This window comes from Octodon degus, unplaced genomic scaffold, assembly GCF_000260255.1.
Source record: "Octodon degus isolate 3935 unplaced genomic scaffold, OctDeg1.0 scaffold00169, whole genome shotgun sequence".
NCBI lineage: Eukaryota > Metazoa > Chordata > Mammalia > Rodentia > Octodontidae > Octodon > Octodon degus.
The window spans coordinates 2,447,553-2,453,552 of record NW_004524745.1 but is presented as its reverse complement, the minus strand read 5'-3'; the positions used below and the strand labels follow the sequence as shown (position 1 = coordinate 2,453,552).

General features: G+C 39.6%; 1 protein-coding gene across 1 annotated transcript in view; it reads left to right on the top strand.

The window, feature by feature from the left end:
* Kdm3b (lysine demethylase 3B) overlaps nucleotides 1-6,000 on the top strand; it is a 104,754-nt gene that overhangs the window by 8,288 nt on the left and 90,466 nt on the right. The window lies entirely within an intron of this gene.

Here is a 6,000-nt window from a genome sequence, read left to right as displayed (position 1 = left end):
CCCATTTAGCACACTTGTTATCTTAATCCTTAACTTCCAACAGCAGGTCTACATTGCCACAGTTGAGTTTTTCAGACACTGAAGTGTTTTAGCAGGTTTTTATCAGTTTATTTTGAGACAAGAGTGTCACTAAAGCTTCTAAGTACAAATCATCCTCTTCAAGCCAGTGGAGTAGTTTAGATTACAGGTGCACACCACTGCTCCCAGTTTAGTGTTTTTTGTTTTTGTTTTTAAGTAGACAGTACTTTGTGTGAGCAGGTAATAGCTCTGTTGTCTCTTTTTTCTTTTCTTTGGTGCTGTAAGTTGAACGCAGGGCCTCCTGCATAATAAGCATATTATGAGCTCCTGAGCTGGATGACCCCAACCCCTAAAAACACTTATCTTCATTTATCTCTGCATATTATTTCCAGTTTATGCAATGTGTGCACCAGTGATCATGCTAGTAAATACACTAGTCACTTTGTCCCAACATTTTCTTCTTTTGCTATACAATCAGGTATTTGTTTCATTATTTATTTTTTTCTTTATACTCTGGTTTCTCTTCAGATCGTATAACTCTTTTGCCTTTTAATGTATTTGGTACAGGGTGTAACTACACAGCATAGACCCATAGTGATCTTCCTACTTTTATTATTTTTAAAATTTAAAAAAAGCCGGCCAGATAAGCTCAGTGGATTAAAGCACTTGCTTAGGCAGATGCAGGGACTGGAGTTCTGATCCCATGGAGTGCCATGCCAGCCCCACCCCTGGAGCATGCTGAGATGGCGATTGAGACTAGACATGGTGGCAAAAGTGCAATTGTAATCTCATCACTTAAGAGGCTAAAAACAGGAGGATCACTACAAGTCTTGAGCTGTGTAGTGAGACCCTGTAGACCCCGTACTAAATACATTATTAAAAAAAATAGCACATGTTGGCAATTCATAATGATTACATTAATCATGGCAGAGCTTTTTTTGGACACAGGGGCTCGCTCTGCAGTTCAGGCTGCCTTTGAACTCGTTTTGCAGCCCAGCATAGCCTCAAGTTTAGTGATCCTTCTGCCTCAGCATCCGGAGTTCTAGGATTACAGGCAGGCACCACCACACCTGGCTCAGATCTTATCCTTTGAAGTACCACTTGTTTGTAAGGGACTTGCTTCACCAACTCTCTGCCTGCAAAGGGCTTATTCCCTCTCTTAGTATTCATTTGCCTGGGTCTCATCTTCATCTTGGTTTATTTGTTCTGGTCTATTTAGTTTCCCCTCAACAAATATACTCAGAATAGAGAATGAGAAACATGGCATTTTCTGTGTTTGTGAATTTCTTAACAGCATCTGTGATCTTACAGGTCAGATGGAAACCTGTGGCACATGTGCTCCTTTGGGCTATTTGTTATCATTGAAAGTTCTGAAAGTTTCCCCATCACTATATAGGTTTTGCCTCTTTGAAGCCTGGGGGACACAGCACCTGTTACTGCTTCTCAGTTTTCCACAGCCTTTGTTAGGTTGGTGGTCTTTAAGCACCCCATCCATGTCCCTACTGCTACAGTGTCTTCAACCCTTGCTCTGTGAAATAGGTGAAACCTGCCTGGTTGTCCTGCCTGGTGGACCGGTGCTTGGTCCTGTTTGTCTTTCAGTTTTGCAAGGACAGAAACTCCATTTTTTTGGTGACTTTTGTGGTAATTAGGCTCTAGTGACTGTCTCAGTTCTCTGGAGAATGATTTGAAAAAATCCATAGGCAAGGTTATTAATTTACAGTGAAAGATATATGTATATACAAAGACCTGCCTGGAAGCCTACCTGCTCTTGGTCTACTCAACAGATCAAATTAAAGATAAAAAGGTTCCTTGGTGTACAAAAAAGTCAGACTAGAGAAATTGGGTGTGGCCCAAAGGATATTTACATCAGTCAGTCCTGATTTAGGGTGATCTCCCACTTTCCCAGTACTGTACTTTTTAGCTTCCATTGCTTTGTTCTCCCTTTACTATTTCCTTTTAGTGTTGTCACCCATTGAAATCTCACCAAGAGAAAGGAAAGCCTGCCTATCTTTCAGTCCCATCTCACCCTAGGAGCTACAGCCTTTGTGAAGCTTTTCAGAATCATAACATATGGCTTTTACCCTCTTTTATTTTTATTTTTTTTTTTTTAAACTTAGGCTGAATTCATACTGTATTTTTAACTTTGAGGGGGTTTTCACTTAATCTGACAATTATTTTTCTTTTCTAAACAAATGTTTGTTTTACAGATGACTTGAATTTTCGTGGTGCTTTTCTGTATTTTTCACAGGTAACATACTACTTTCATAACTGAAAGTAAAACACATAAGTGATTTATAAGACTTTTCTGTGGTCAGTTGTGGTGGCATACATACCTGTCAGGTCCCAGCTACACAGACTGGGGCAGGATGCTTGAGTCTTGGAGTTCCAGGTCAGCCTGAGCAAGATAATGACAAAATTCCATCTCAGAACTATCCCTTTCAGTCTGTATCTGTATCTCCTAGGTAATTTTATTCCTCTTTCATTAAATATCGCAGTTTCAGATTTTGAGTTTTATCAGTAATGTGCTGATTAGCATTTTTATGAATAAAGCCTTTTATGCTTTTAGGATTATTTCCTAGGATTATTGCCAGAAAATGATATTATAGCATACAGATATTTAAGATACTTTACGTAAGGTTTATTTTCTGGTTTTGGTGCCGAGGTTTCCATCTTGCTAGGCAAGCTTTCTAACACTAAGCTAAGTCCCCGGCCCTTTAAGATTTTTGATAGATAGGATTTTTAAATATTTTTTTTTTGTGTGTACCAGCGATTGAACTCAGAACCTTGTGCTTGCCAGACAAGTACTTATGCCTCTGAGCTATCTCTCCCGCCCCTAGGAGTCCATGTTTTGCTAGGCATATTATGGCTTTATTTTGTGTAATCTATAAGCAAGCCTTTGAAGTCTTTATTGTTCCTATTTATAGATAAAGGGAGTAAATGCCCAAGGAGGCTAAAATAACTTACTGTAGGCTGCCCACCTAAGCAGTGGGATGCAAATCCAGCTCTGTGTGATATCACAGCCCCTCAAAACACAATACCTATTTAATTTTTAGTTAGAGTATCATTGGGGGTTTTGTCTGGTACCAGGGGACTGAACTCAGGACCTTGCACTTGCCAGGTAGGCACTTATGCCACTGAGCTATCTCCCCAGCCCTAGAGTATCACTATTAAACTCAACTACTTTACATTTAATTACTCAGGATGTTAGAAGTGGGATGGGTGAGGAATGGGCATAGTGTGTAGAAAGTTCTCCAAAAATCAAAGAAATATAAAGAGAATATTATTATTACTTGAAAAGTAACAATATTATTGACATGCACCATTCCCCAATTTAGTTATCAGGATATTCCACCGGTTTGTAAAATCATTTTTAACAGAATTCACATTTTACTTAGAGTACAGGTAAGAAAACTGGAAAAATTAGGAATTTTTGAAATCTTGTATTTCCTTTACTTATTCACTCTCAGTTATCACTATATTGTTATTTTATTTTCTGATTTCTGAAATAACTTTCCATTCATATAGTTTTACTGGTTTAGGGTTCTCTTTCTCTCTCTTCTTCCTTCCTTCCTTCCTGCCTTTCTTTCTTTCTTCTTCTTCTTTTTTTTACATTTATTTAGTGTGTGTGTGTGTGTGTATGTGTGGCCAGCTCAGCCACCAGGGGACAGGGCTGGCTGGCATGTGGTGCTGGGGGATTGAACTGCGGTCCCTGTGCTTTGCTAAGCTTGTTCTAAGTAGGTGCTTTAGACCACTGAGCCATCTCTCCAGCCCCTTTCTTCTTTTTAATCTTTTTTTTTCCCCCCAAACAGTCTTGCTCTGTAGTTCAGGCTGGCCTGGAACTCACAGTTTAGCGCAGACTGGTCTCAAATGCATGAGTATCCTGTCTCAGGTTTATGAGTGCTGGGATTATAGGCATGCACCACCATACCCAACATTTTTCCATGTTTTGACTGACATTTTTGCTTCATAATTGATCTCCATGCCTCCAGTTTCTCACCTCTAGAATTTACCTTCTTGCCTGATTCTAGAGATTTTTTTTTTTTTTTTAAAGATTAGAGTTGCTCAGTGGCAGAATGTTTTGTTTTTTTTTTTTTTTTTTCCACTGTATTTAGTACAGGGTCTACAAGGTCTCACTACACAGAGCAGACTTATAGTGATCTTCCTGTTTTCAGCCTTCCAAGCACTGGGATTACAGGCATTTGCCACCATGCCCAGTCTCAGTCACAGTCTCAGCGGGGCCCCAGGGGCAGGGACAGCACGGCAGGCCAGGGATCGAACCCCAGGGCCCTGTGTCTGCCTAAGTACGCACTTTAATCCACTGAATTATCTGGCCCAGAATGCTTCTTAGCATTTATGAGACCCTGGGTTTCATCCCCAGCAATGCCACACACACAAAAAGGGTTTTATATGTTTGTTAAAGAAATAAGAAACATCTGATAAGGCTAAAATACTGTTAACCATCCCATCTCAGTTTTACCACCCATAACTCCCTTCCTCCAAATCTGTAACTGGGGGGCTGGTGAGATGGCTTAGTGGTCTAAAGCACCTACTTAGAACAAGCTCAGCAAAGCATGGGGACTGCGGTTCAATCCCCCAGCACCACATGCCAACCCGCCCTGCCCCCTGGTGGGCTGAGCTGGACACACACACACACACACACACACACACACACACAAATAAATAAATCTGTAACTGGCTTTCCTCATACTTCTTAGAAATTTTCTTTCTTTTTTTGTGGAACCAGGGATTAAACTCAGGCCCTTGTGCTTGCCAGGGAAGTCAGGGAAGTGCGTATACTACTGAGCTATCTCCCTTGCCCCTTTCTTAGAAATCTTTTCATGTTAGTCTATTAGATCTCATTTCTAAAACTCCTGTAAATGCTGGTTGAGGACAGTTGTAATCCCAGCACTCAGGAGGCAGAGGCCAACATGGGATACGTAGTGAATTTAAAACCAGCCTGAATTACAGAGCAAGACTTTGTCTCAAAAAGCAAAAACAAATAACAATTCCTCTAAATTATTTATTCTGTAGAACAAATTGTGTTTGTCTAGTCACTCCATTATAATTTTGATTTCCTATTTAAACTAAGTGTTGACAAGTTTACTTTTGCAAGAGGCATTATCTTTCTGCAGTTTATCATGTCTTCCCCTGTTTAAAACTATTATTGGCTCTTCCAAGTCCTGTAACAGACACCATACACTCAGATGTATTCAGGCTTGTGAGAAAAGACTGGGTAACAGACCAAAGGGTGTTGTGGGTATTGACAGCTGCTGGAGAGTGCAGATCATACAGCCTATAGATGTTTAAGTGCACATCAAAAGTGAAACAGAGAAATACTCTGCAGGCTGAACAAGACACCTTGGCCAGCAGGTTTTGATTCGTTATCATTAACATGGCATACAGAGGCCTTTACAGTTTACCCCCCACCACACGCACATGCACACACATGCTCCTGATTTTTTTATGTGGCTCTGCTTTTGTACTTCCTGGAAAGCCTTTCTCCTCTACCAAAAGATGCAACGTGTCCGTTAAGACCCACTCTACCATGAAATTGGTCTAATTTGTCAAGCAAAATGTCTTACTTAACCTAATATATCATGTTCAGATTTTTATTATTCCCTTTATTACATAGCTGTATGATTATTTCTGTATTTCTGGTAGCTTATCTAGGGTGTAAATCCCTTCTGCCAACTGCTACCTTATTTATCTTGACATTCTTGGGTCTGGCATATAAGAAGTGTTCTATTTTTGAGTGACCAAATTCATTTTATTAAATGAATTTAAATGAATAATCTTACTAATTGTAGCAAGAATGGCCTTGGGGAGAGCCATGATCCAAGCAGATGATTATATGATAAACATGAAGCCCTAAATTGATTAATATCATTTAATTTTTGTCAAAATTAAGGTAATTTACTTGATTTTTTAAAAAACACTTTTTTTAAAAATTTAGGAAAGGGTTTACAGGGTGTTAAGGGTCTC